Consider the following 12,852-nt stretch of genomic DNA (forward strand, 5'->3'; position numbering starts at 1 on the left):
ACACTGTATTGAAAATATTTCCATATTGATTTGACAAATGTATCACTGTTTTAAAGTGGATTAAAAAATATTCCTCTTACATGTATGTATCCTATTCTCAGACGACCATTTTTTTTTTTTTGGATTGTTATATATGATTCAATTCAATTCAGTTTATTCTCACGTTGTATAAAACAACATATATAAAATAGAACAACGATATCAAACAAAATACATGATGCAAGAGTGTACAGTTTACATTAACCTGGAAGGGTGACTCTCTTATTAATTATATTGATAAATTTACAAAGGTTATTGATGACAGATACCTTTTTACATGAAAATAAATTTAACTTAAAAGCGCTTGGTCGACTTACATATGTTGATGGTAAATACAGAAATTTTAACAGACTTGAATGTACATTATACTGAGATTCTCCTGTATTACTTCTATATACTTGAAAAGAAATTCCCATAGAGTAGACCACTGTTTATAAATAAAATTGAATGCACATTATAAGATTGTATATATTTCAGACATGCAGAAATTTTATGTCCTTCTTATATTTGTCACACCTGCTTCCTATATGAACGTTCTACTGACTATAGACGATAAAGACCAACAAACAACTAAATTGTCTGACAAACAAATGACTTCAGCCTTTTCTATTGTCAATTTTCCTTATTTATGAAGTGATATTCTGCAATCATTTGCATATAATGTTTACGTCTACCAACTTATTCGATACCCAAGAGCACGATTAATTTTTAAATCGAAGCAGGCTATTGACAGATACATGTAAGTTGATACTACAGGGGTTTCAACAACCTCGTTTAAAGTCAGCATTTCGTAGATTCAATGGTCGTATCAATGACCCTGTCAACAAATATAACCTATCATCGGGTCAATTGTTTGGCCCCTGTTTTTATACTAAATTCGACAACGGAATGTCCCTTTTACCTGATTTATTCAGAGCACTCACGGCGGGTGTGACGGGACATCAGGAGATGCTTACTTTTTCTAGGCACCTGATCCCACCTCTGCAATTTTCGGGGGTCCTTTTTTATGCCCTGTTAACAAAATTGTACTGCTTGTGGATATCTTAAAATCATCACTGTTCGTTATCTTCACCATTTTTTAAATTAAGAAACATATATATCCACAGTATGTCATTCGCACGAGTTATTACGTCATTTTCGATACATTCTACCTCATTTGCACGACTTTTTATGTCATTCAAAATATGCATATATATTACATTGCAAAACTTTCCGTATTTATTTCTGAAAACTTATCTCATTTTTTTCCCCTTCATTTTTCAAAAAAAAAGTTGATCCTACTCAAAGCATGCTGATTCCTTTGGGAGACATGTTTACCAATGAAAAGCCAGATCATCCCGTTTGTCTATTATTTAGCTATGAATGTCTTTAATCAGTCAAATATCCAAATATGAAGCAAATGGAAGACAGTCATAAAGGGAAATTACGTTAACAGTTAAAACCAATAGTAGCCATTTTGCGATTTTCAATATGTGCTGAGAACACAATAGGCTTAAAAGATAGAAATATGCAGGTAAATGTAATGCGGTTTTATTGCATTTTAATTGCGCGTTCGTCCAGTGTTGGTCAAAAAGAGCATAAAGAAGAATATCAAACATTGAGGTTCAAACCTTGGCATCAATCACCCGTTAAAAATTTTGTATTATGCACTCTGTTGGAAAGGGGGTCATTTTTCAACGGGGTTCAATTTTTTATAGGACGGACACATATAATAATGACCCCTAGGTCTCTTTTTCTACAAAAAATTATTTTTTTCTACGGCTGGGGGGTCATTTTTTGTCGTTGAAATATGACCCCCTGGACATTTTCTATCGGGGTCATTATTCGTCTTTACACCGGCGCCCCCCCCCCCCCTCCGTTTGAATTTTTTGTATGTAGTACTTATATGTCCATTATCCTAAAATCAAGGAAAAAAAATCTTTCGCCCGGACCCCCACCAGGGCTTTGCCCCAGACCCAATGGGGGCGTCAATGCAGCCCCCCAGACCCCCTGCCTTCTACTGCCCCCCCCCCCCGTTATGAAATTCCTGCATACCACTATATTTAATCATTTTTATACCTGTTTTATATAGGTTAAACTGCAAGGCATTACATTTAGTTCACCCAGTCATAAAATATATTTCCGTACAGAAAAACGAAACTAATGAAGTTTGTGTTTTTTCAGGATCGTTTTCACCAAAAAAAGATCGGGAAAACACATTATTAAACTCACAAAAAATATGCATATGACGAACATGAAGAAAAATTTACCTTAATAATTCAGGTGTACATGTACGAGTGAACTTCCTGCAAATCTGGAAAAATATCTACTTTCGGTTTGTTACCGTTTATTGTTGTTTGGTGTTTAAAAACCTGCAGACGTAGTCAAATCGATTTTGTTATTAACATAATCAGTATGTATGTTGTTTTTTATCTGTTATAATAGTTAACATAATGTATACTTCTTTGTAGAATGTTAAAGCTATATATGGCGTATCTGAGCTTAAAGAATAAAAATACGAGACTTAGTGTAGATAAACATGATATATGTTATTTACGTTCAAATTAAAATTTTCACCGATTTTGAACTTGAATAACCTCATGTTTCCATAGGTAAATTGATTGTAAACTGTGTCTGTTAATTAAATGCGGAGTCGGTAAAAAAATCGGTTATTGTTTTAAATTTCTAATATCTTTGAAACGAGATTGATTTAAATTGTGTAAACTACAGGAAAGTCCTATCCCGGTATAAAGTAATTAAAAAGATAGAAAGATATTTTAAATTTTAGTTAGTCTGAACTTATAAAAAATACGCCATAATTTTATATGACTTTAAAAGATGATCCAAAACAAGCACAACAACAATTATAAAGTTATAAATATACTGTACTATATTTCTATTATTTAATATATAATTAAGTATTGAGATATAGAGAATGAAATTTGACGTTTAGAGACAGATTATGATAAAATCCCTATATTACAGTAGGAAGATATTGTGGAGACAAAGTGTACGACCTCTGTAATTTCATTCCCACTCTTCCTTGAATTAGAATTGTGATATCTCACTTTTTTTTATTGACTTTAGACATAAACAAACATAAATACACATACACAAACACAGACACACCACGACTGGAAGGCTTACATACAGATTTTTTTTTATGAATATACATGAAATACCAAAAAAATATGAATACACAAAATATACTAAAATAATAATGTAGATGACATAAATTTATCTATATGTTTATGCTTTCAAATATCTGCTTCCAGTTAATCCATCTTCTTTTATTCACATGAAGTTCATTGTCAATTTTATACAATTTTTCTTCAAATTCATAATACACATATAAGTATTTAATAATTTTTTGAATAGTTTTATTTTGGTTTTTTCTTGATTGTTGAAAAACGTACTGTTTAATAAGTAGTAATATAAGATTAATAAGTGTGTCTTCTTTAGAAGAACTAAGTATAACTGTGCAAACATAAAATTTTATTATTTTTCCAGTTTTTTTCAAATATCCAATCTTCTAAAAGAGAGCACAGTGGGTTAACTTTAGGACAATAAAAGAAAATATGAAATTAAATAATCGTGTGGTAAATTTACTTTTGCACACAGGAGCAAATTTGCTTATGAGTAAATATAATCATGAGTAAATTCCTCGCCATATGAACACATATTAAGTCATAAGTTCTTTTGTAAAACGTTTCCCAGTTTCTTTGGTCTATGTTGCATTAAAAGTCGTTGTTTAATTATGTCATGCTCACGCATTTTGTATTTTTGATTCATCAGTAAAACACATACATCAGTAAAATACATACACGCGTTTCGGGATTTGAGGACAGACAGATAGGCTATAATATTAAGAAAACCTGAAAGAACTTTAATTTGTACCAACAAGTAGTTTTTTGAGTGTTTCCTTATATAACTGACATACTCAAATACCGACAAGAGTTCCTTTTTTTTTTATCTTTGCACAAATCAAGCAACGATGAAAAGTTGCGTAGGGAATGTTGAAAAAATAATAAATATGACAAGCCAAATTCAGAAAATATGAGCAAAAGGTGGACATGCAATTAATAGGCTCATGAATTGTAAAGTATTATAAAGGAGCATAAACTTTAACAAATTGAAAAAAGCATCTTCGAATTAAACTGATATAACCCGGTGTAAAATATAATTTCTTCTCAAGTGTCGCAACTTTTTAAGAGAGAGAGAGAGAGAGAGAGAGCAAAATAACTATTTGCCGTGGTCATTCATTGTAAACACCAAAATTAACAACATAAAAACTTACGACTTTTCAACTTTATATACAACTATTCCCCACGATAAATTAAAGTCCAGACTTTCTGACATCGTTGACAGCTGCTTTTTCAATAAAGATGTAACTCGTAAATTTACTTTCCTTGACATTGGTCATTTGCAAAATTACTTTTTCAAAAACAATCTGATTGTACACACAAGTACTCTGAAGTTGTTGACATTTAAAAGATGCTCGAATTTCTGATTGACAATATCTATGTGGTTTTTGGAGACCAGGTGGTCCAACAATCTATTGGAATTCCCATGGGTACCAATTGCGCCCCGTTATTAGCAGACCTTTTTTTGTATTCATATGAAGCAGAATTTGTTCAAAATCTTTTACGAGAAAAGAAGAAAACACTTGCTGTGGTCTTCAACTCGACATTTAGATATATCCACGACGTTTTGTCAATTTTAGAACAATGGTTATTTCCTTTCTTATGTCGACACGATATATCCCGCTGAACTTGAGATTAAGGATACCACAGGGTCTGACAGATCTATTTCATATTTGGATATCTTTTTATTAGAAAAAGACGTTAATGGTAATCTAACAACAAAACTTTATGATAAACGTGATGACTTTAATTTTTCCATCGTCAACTTCCCTTACCTTTGTAGCAATATAACTTTATCACCTGAATACGGAGTTTATATCTCTCAGTTGATTCGATATGCCAGAGAATGCTGTACGTATGAACAATTTCTAAAACGGGTTAAGTTATTGACAAACAAGCTGATAAAACAAGAATAACAGCAGTCTCGTTTAAAGTCATCATTTCGTAAGTTCTATGGTCGATACAATGACCTAGTCAGCAAATACAATCTATTATGAAGTCAAATGCTGACTGATGTTTTTCATACTAATTGTTAGGCCATTATTTACACACTGAATTGTAGACGGATTTTTCCGTTATTTCCCGATCATGACAAGGAGTACACGGCGGGTGTGACCGATTGGCAGGGGATGCTCGTCCATGGCACCTGATCCCACCTCTGATGTTTTTGAGGTCCGTGTTTGCTCTGCTCCTATTTTGTATTGTTTAATGGACTTTTGAGCTTGAATACTGTTCGTTATCTCCATATATTTCATTGTATATATTCTGTTTACACCGCTATGGAGTCTACATTGTGAGTATCTACTCACCCTAACAAAAAAATACTATAGTTAACTAAAGTTCACTATTTTTAACTATAGTTTACTATATTATCAAATATAGTAATCAAAGTATTGTCACTATTGATTTCAGATTGTTGTATTTTTTTATCTTCAATTCATACATGCACATTTTTATATTTAAAAATGGAAGTATTATTTGTATATTCACATATTATTTCCAAATTTTACATAACTGTTATCGAATTCAAGATATTTCATGCTTTGAATCTCAAAAAATTCCAGAAAGAAAGTTTCATAGTAAATCAAAGTATCAAAGTTTTTACTTTAGTTAACTATAGTAAGCTATAGTTAACTAACTATCATAAATTTTTGTCAGGGACTACCTGTGTTTACCTGTATATCTGGTCGACAGCGTGGCGCAGTGGCTAGAGCGTTTGCTCTAGAATCGCGGTGTAATGTGTTGATTATTACGTCTTAGTTCCAGTCACACTGTGGGGCGTGGTTCCTTCGGATGAGACCGTATAAACCGAGGTCCCGTATTGCAGTAGGTGCTGGAGCAAAAAAGATCCTTCACTGCTTAGTGGCCCAAAGTGCCGAGTATAGATCTAAATTTACAACCCTGGTCGGCAGGGGATGCTCACTCCTCCATGGCACCTGATCCCACCTCTGATGTCTTAGAGGTCCGTGTTTGCTCTGCTCCTATTTTGTAATGATTAATGGACTTTTGAGCTCGAATTCTGTTCGTTATCTCCACATATTTCATTAGAATAAAAGAATCGATGATTTTTTTCAAAATCTTATTTCAAATTTTCTCAAAAGCCACACTATGTACTTATTTATAGTCGTAAACTCTGCTTAACAAAATAAAGATTTTATTGTGGTGAACCTAGATTCATCACATTAATCAAGTTTTGGAATTTTAAGTTAAATTTATACTGAAAGATATCGTTTTCAGGCAGATGGATTATAATTCTATGGAAATAGATAGAACTTTAACCTGTACAGATAATTATGAAATTGCAAGGTATATGGAGTATTTCCTTATGGTTGTCATGTTCAAAAACTACATGTTGGTGAGAGTTTTCTTTTCGGTAATTTTTTCTATATTTGTACCAGATGTTCAGTTATCATTTTCCAATTTACTGAGAGAAGACTTGTACGGAACACATGGGAAGATTTGCGTATAGAATTGAAATTTATCCTTGCTGAAGTGAGAATATTAAGAAATAAGAATTATTTTCTCTTAATTGAACATATCCAGAGTATGAAATGTGCAAAAGTAACTAAACGTTGCTTAACGATTTGGAAGATGTTTCACAAAAAAAAAGACATGTTACTGTTTCTTATACATGTAGTGCAATCATATGTGGTGCAATTACATGTTACAATACGAGGGGTGATCAAAAAGTTCGCGAACTATCTCTATATTTAAAAAACCACAATTCAGATCAGAATGAAATTTGGCACACATATAGTCATACACATGTTCTATAAATAGCAGATGTTAAATAATATTTTGCTCCGTGTTTATGACGTCATAATGTGAAAATGACGTCAGTATCTAGGTCACTTGTGACAGAAAAATGGTTGACTCAGTCGTACTCGAGCAACGAATGGCTGTTAAGTTTAACGTATATCTCGGAAATTCCTTTGCAGTAGAATATGATAATTTGCACAAGGTTTATGAAGATAAAAGACTTACCAGAAGTTCAATCATTAACTGGATTGAATGTTTTAGTGAAGGCAGGGAGATGGTTAAAAATGATGTTTGTTATGTTGCCCAGCGAAAGCAAGCCGGTAAAAAGATGTGTCCTTTGTTGAGCAATTTTTTTTGAAAGATCACCAAATTACAATAAGAAGAATAGTTGAGTATCTGGGCAATAACATAATTATTAAATCCCTAAAACATCGTTTACTTTAGACTTTAAACATGTGAGATATGAAAAAATGAAGGCGCCCATACTTTTTCCACATTGAATAAACGACGCTCCCGAGACAGAGGACTCGGGTTGTGATGGTCACCATGCTAATTCTGGGAAGGGATATCCTTTTTCACCCATCCTATTGCCAAGATTTGGCCATTTCTGACAGATGGTCTGTTCTTGTTATAAAAAATTACTTGCATGGTAAGAAATATAAGACTCGGAAAAATCTCTTAGCTTCCGTGAACAGACCGCTACGAAGCATGTCACGTGACCGCCTGGATCACGTCATTCGCGCATGGGCAGAACAATGGCAGATGTGCATTAAAATCGGAGAGGACTATTTTAAAAAATAATGAACACTAAAACCTCATTTTATTTCTTTTAAAGAAGTAATTCAATTAGTTCGCGAACTTTTTGATCACCCTTCGTATCTAAGGTGCAATTCAGTACGCTCTAATCTTTATGTAATATATGCTCCAACGTCATGAGTAACTTTCGAAACAAAACAGTAAAGGGCGAGATCATCAGGTTATTCTACTGTAATGGAAAAAAGATTTAAACCTCAAAAGCGGAAGCATTTACCGCGGTGATAAAAGAAACACTTCAAATACCATAAAAATAGCAATAGCATACATACTGTATAGACCATCAAGATCAATGTGCACTTAAGCTTTTTTGATATCTTTTGGTATAATTATCCCCACGCTCTTTCTCCTTATTAATTTGAATTTAGTTATTCAAGAGATATCGTTCTTTTGATCTTACCTCTAATGTTCCCAGCAGCTTTGCATCATAACCTGGAATAAGATGTTAATAAAATGTTGTTTTGTAGAAAAATAAGCAATTTTGATGGATATCAAATTGTCTTCCGAAAAATTATCGATTCTCAGTCAAAAAAATCTTCATCTGTTTTTGAAACATTTAAACCCTTAAAAACGATATTAAATATTCATACTTATTATTGAATATGTGAGTGTCCTTATTTCTAACATATTATATGAATGAAAGACTTTTCTAAAAAGAAATTAAGTGTTCATAAAAAATGAAAATGTATGACATACGTATTTAAAAGCAGTGAATCCGGTGCAGATGTTTGAAAATAATGATTGCGTGTTTTGTTTTGTTTTGTTTTTTTTTTTTTGTTTTTTTTTTTTTTTTGCTTTTTGTTTGTTTTTGTTTTGTTTTGTTTTGTTTTGTTTTTTGCAATATTGAGTAACAAATTTGAATTTAGAACTCTTAACGTTATATAACTGATTTATGGCTCTTAAATAAATTGATCTTTGCCTGGGATAAACCATTTAAATCATATTCTTATGTAATATTTTTAGATACTTAAAAAAGACGCTTAGTTTCCTGGAAGTTTCCTGCGTATTAAATTTGCGTATAAGTAGAACGTTTTGAAACCAAAATCCAAGTTCTGGGAAGAAAGTTAGCGAAAGGAGACATATTTAAATGTACTATGGAATAACATATTGCAGATGTAAGAGAAACTACATTTATGATTAAGAAGCAAGACAAGGAATTGAGATTTGCAAACTCAACTCTGACAGTAAACACTTATCTGTCTCAAGAATCGTGGAATGATTATTATTTTGAATTATATTTGCCAAATATAATTCTAGTCAGCTGCAGTCTTTTTATTGGAATTCCTTTGAATCTGGTAGCGATTTTTGTCTACGTTAGAAGACTGAAGTTGAAGGGAAGTGGGAGATATTTATTCCAATGTTGGCTGTTGTCGAACTTGTTGGTATTACAGTATCATCTACATATAACTTACTCTTATATACAAGACGTGTTACATTTCCCGAGTCTTGGATTTGTAAAACATTGAAATTCAGTGTGCGTTTTGTACTGAGCTACTCAATTGCTATAATGACAATCATAGCAATTTTCAGATTTCAGAAGCCATACAGAAAAATCAAATATCACCTGAGTCTCAGTCATTTAAAGATGTTCGTAATAGGTGCAGGAATTCTTTGTTTTGTTCTAAACATTCCAACATTAATTGTGTACAATAAAGTTAAGATCACCGAAAACAACCTAACTGGTTATGTGTGTAGAACAAAAATAAAATACACTGTAATAGAAAAGTCCAATTTTATGTTTCATGTAATATGGATGTTTGGACATATTGCAGCTGGGACAATTTTATAAGCAATTTTTTAAAATTTCAAAAGGAATTGCCATCAGGTTAGGAGAAAAGCAAGTGTCTGGAAATGACTCCATTGATACCCTGGCAGGAACACGCGCAAAACACAAAAGAAACCTAGGATGGTCATTCAGAATATCTGTCATGTTCATGCTTTTGACATTAGTAACTTGGCTTGCATATCTTCCTCCACTGATAATTTTTCAGCTTGAAACTAAAATTCCGAAGATATGGCGCGGAATTAGCTATAGCTATAATAATTTCTTGATGTCTTTGCGGAAGTTATATATTCTAAATCACATAGTGAATCCTTTTATATACAGAGTGTTTGACCCGGCCTTTCGACGAGAACTTAGATCCATTGCATGCAGGAATATTTAAAGTGATAAAAAGTCATGACCTACCTGTAACTCAATTAAAAATTGTGACATTAGAATCATTTCGAACGTGGCTGGGAGAACACTAACCTTGTTGATGACCCTGCTTCAGGGCCAAGATCATGAAAAAAGGTGACGTGACGGGCTACAAGACAGACGTGTCCATGTGAGCTCTGTATTTTTGACCAAAAAATTGTATTTAACACATAATTTTGCACTAGCAAGTGCTTCTGTATATATTGTGTTGAATTAACTGTCAAGTTTTTTTGTGTTGCATTGGAAATTAAATTGGATGCACAGTTTACCTTTTCGTTGAGCATGCTCTACGTATGTAAAATTTCTATAACGAGGTAGATTATTGACAAACAAATTGATGAAATAAGAATATCATCAGTCTCGTTTAAAGTCATCATTTCGTTACTTCTATGGTCGATACAATGCCCTTCTCAGGAAATACAATTTATCATTGAGTCAAATACTGACTGATTTTTTTCATACTAATTGTTAGGCCATTATTTACACACTGAATTGTAGACGGATTTCCCGATCATGACAAGGAGTACACGGCGGGTGTGACCGATTGGCAGGGGATGCTCGTCCATGGCACCTGATCCCACCTCTGATGTTTTGGAGGTTCGTGTTTGCTCTGCTCCTATTTTGTATTGTTTAATGGACTTTTGAGCTTGAATACTGTTCTTTATCTCCATATATTTCATTGTATATATTCTGTTAACCCTACGGAGTCTACATTGTGAGTATCTACTCACCCTGACAAAAAAATGCTATAGCTTACTAAAGTTTACTATTTTTTAAATATAGTTTATTATACTATCAAATATAGAAATCAAAGTATTCTTACTATGGATTTCAGATTGTTATATTTTTGTTCTTCAATTCATACATGCACATTTTTTATATTAAATGGAAGTATTATTTGTATATTCACATATTATTTCCAAATTTTACATAACTGTTATCGAATTTAAGACATTTCATGCTTTGAATCTCAAAAAATTCCAGAAAGAAAGTTTCATAGTAAATCAAATTATCAAAGTTTTAACTTTAACTATAGTAAGCTATCTAACTATAGTAAACTAACTATCGTAAAATTTTGTTAGGGACTACCTGTGTTTACCTGTATATCTGGTCGTCAGCGTGGCGCAGCGGCTAGAGAGTTTGCTCTAGAGTCGCGGTGTAATGTGTTTATCATTTCGTCTTAGTTCCAATCCCATTGTGGGGCGTGGTTCTTTCGGATGAGGCCATATAAACCGAGGTCCCGTGTTGCAGTAGGTGCTGGAGCAAAAGGATCCTTCACTGCTTAGTGGCCCAAAGTGCCGAGTATAGATCTAAATTTACAATCCTCCAACGGCAAGTGGTATGAGTGAAAAATTCTCGAGAGAAACAAACAAATACCTGTGAATTGCGCCATGTAATTATTAGAAATCCAGTTAAGGGTAAAATGACTAGTTTTCTAAATGGGAGTCGGTTCGTATACACCTTACGCTTGCTTGATGTGACCTTCTTGCCAAGGTTTGCATCTGCGCCGGCAGCAAATGTCTAACTTATCATTTGGTCAAAACAATTCAAAACTGGAAACAAAATCTAAAAACTACTGGGAATCAAGCCATCATGCGCGAAGTTGTAAAAACGATCAACGATGGAAAGTTTGCAAGCATGTAAGTCATGATCCAGGCTCGGAGATCTGTGAATACTGTGAAAAACAAACGATAGTGTCGTGGCTTTCCACGGTCACTTAAGTATTCTTTCACACTTTTATACTAAAGATATAAAAGTTAAGGGGGAGACCCATAAATCTGCGAAACATGCGTTCCAGCCAACGAAAGATCTGCGCAATGGTAACGTCAATGTGGCTGAGAGAATAAGAACCGCAACTACTGCTCTTGAAGAGAAACCTACTTGGAATACTGTGGCAACAAACTCCACCTGGGAGACTTAAATGATTGGCTTCATGACCAGCATAGTTGAAGCTAAGTTCAGTCAAGTTGAACCGTTCAGAAAGTTTCGTTGAACACAGTAACTAAATGAGTTCTGTGTTGTTGAAAATATTTTCCATTAATTCAAGAGGTTTGAAGGATTACGATAAACGTACAATTTTATATGATTGGCTCCAAGACCTAGATATTGATATTGTCCTACTTCAAAAAACTCACTATGTTGAATCAAAAGAATATGTTTATAATGCTAGAAAGCGTCGGCATAGCGTCGACATAGTTTTCATTGTTTTTCTTTTCAAATTTTATCTCTAGTCGAGATGTTTCTATAATCATTTGCCACAATGAAGGAATGTGAAGAAGCAATCAAAAATATGAAATTAAAATAATAAATTACAGGGTTAGAAGGGAAATAAGCTGTGAAGTTGGAACGAAGTAAAATAAAAGCCTACTTCTTTGGTGCATTACTAAAGTCATTTGAAGTTGAAGAGCTTACAAGGAGACAAAAATTGTCAATAATTGGTCTTATACACAAAAAGGTGATAAATCTATTAGTCTAACTAACTGCGACTATAAACGTTTAGCATTTGTACTAGCCACACGACTACAAAAAGTTATTTCAAAACTTATTAATAAAGACCAATCCGCGTACATAAAAGATAGTTATATTGTCCAAGTAATAAATAAGTTTTCTAAATTAAAGGGGCCTGGACAGAGTTGCATTGTTTACATTTTAATATTCTATAGTTATTCAAAAAAAAAAAAAAAAAAAAAACAGTTAAATGAATTGAACTTACATGAGTATTCTTAGAATTTGACAACGATATTCTTCTTTACATCACGTCAAACATCTGCTTTTGTAAACAGGGCTCCAGCTCTGTTATTGTTTATATTTACTTTTCACCGGAAGTGTTCAATTTGTTAAACTCTGCACACACCACTGAGTATGTACTGACAATACTGGTGAGCATATGTCTAGATGAAATTTGCTATGTATATTGATGTA

General features: G+C 33.1%; 1 protein-coding gene across 1 annotated transcript in view; it reads right to left on the reverse strand.

The window, feature by feature from the left end:
* The window catches only part of LOC133205042 (uncharacterized), a 202,746-nt gene that overhangs the window by 9,676 nt on the left and 180,218 nt on the right, over positions 1–12,852 (reverse strand). The gene's annotated exons all lie outside the window — the stretch shown is intronic.

This window comes from Saccostrea echinata, unplaced genomic scaffold, assembly GCF_033153115.1.
Source record: "Saccostrea echinata isolate AGI-Se365-2 ecotype Australia unplaced genomic scaffold, CSIRO_AGI_Sech_v1 ptg000054l, whole genome shotgun sequence".
NCBI lineage: Eukaryota > Metazoa > Mollusca > Bivalvia > Ostreida > Ostreidae > Saccostrea > Saccostrea echinata.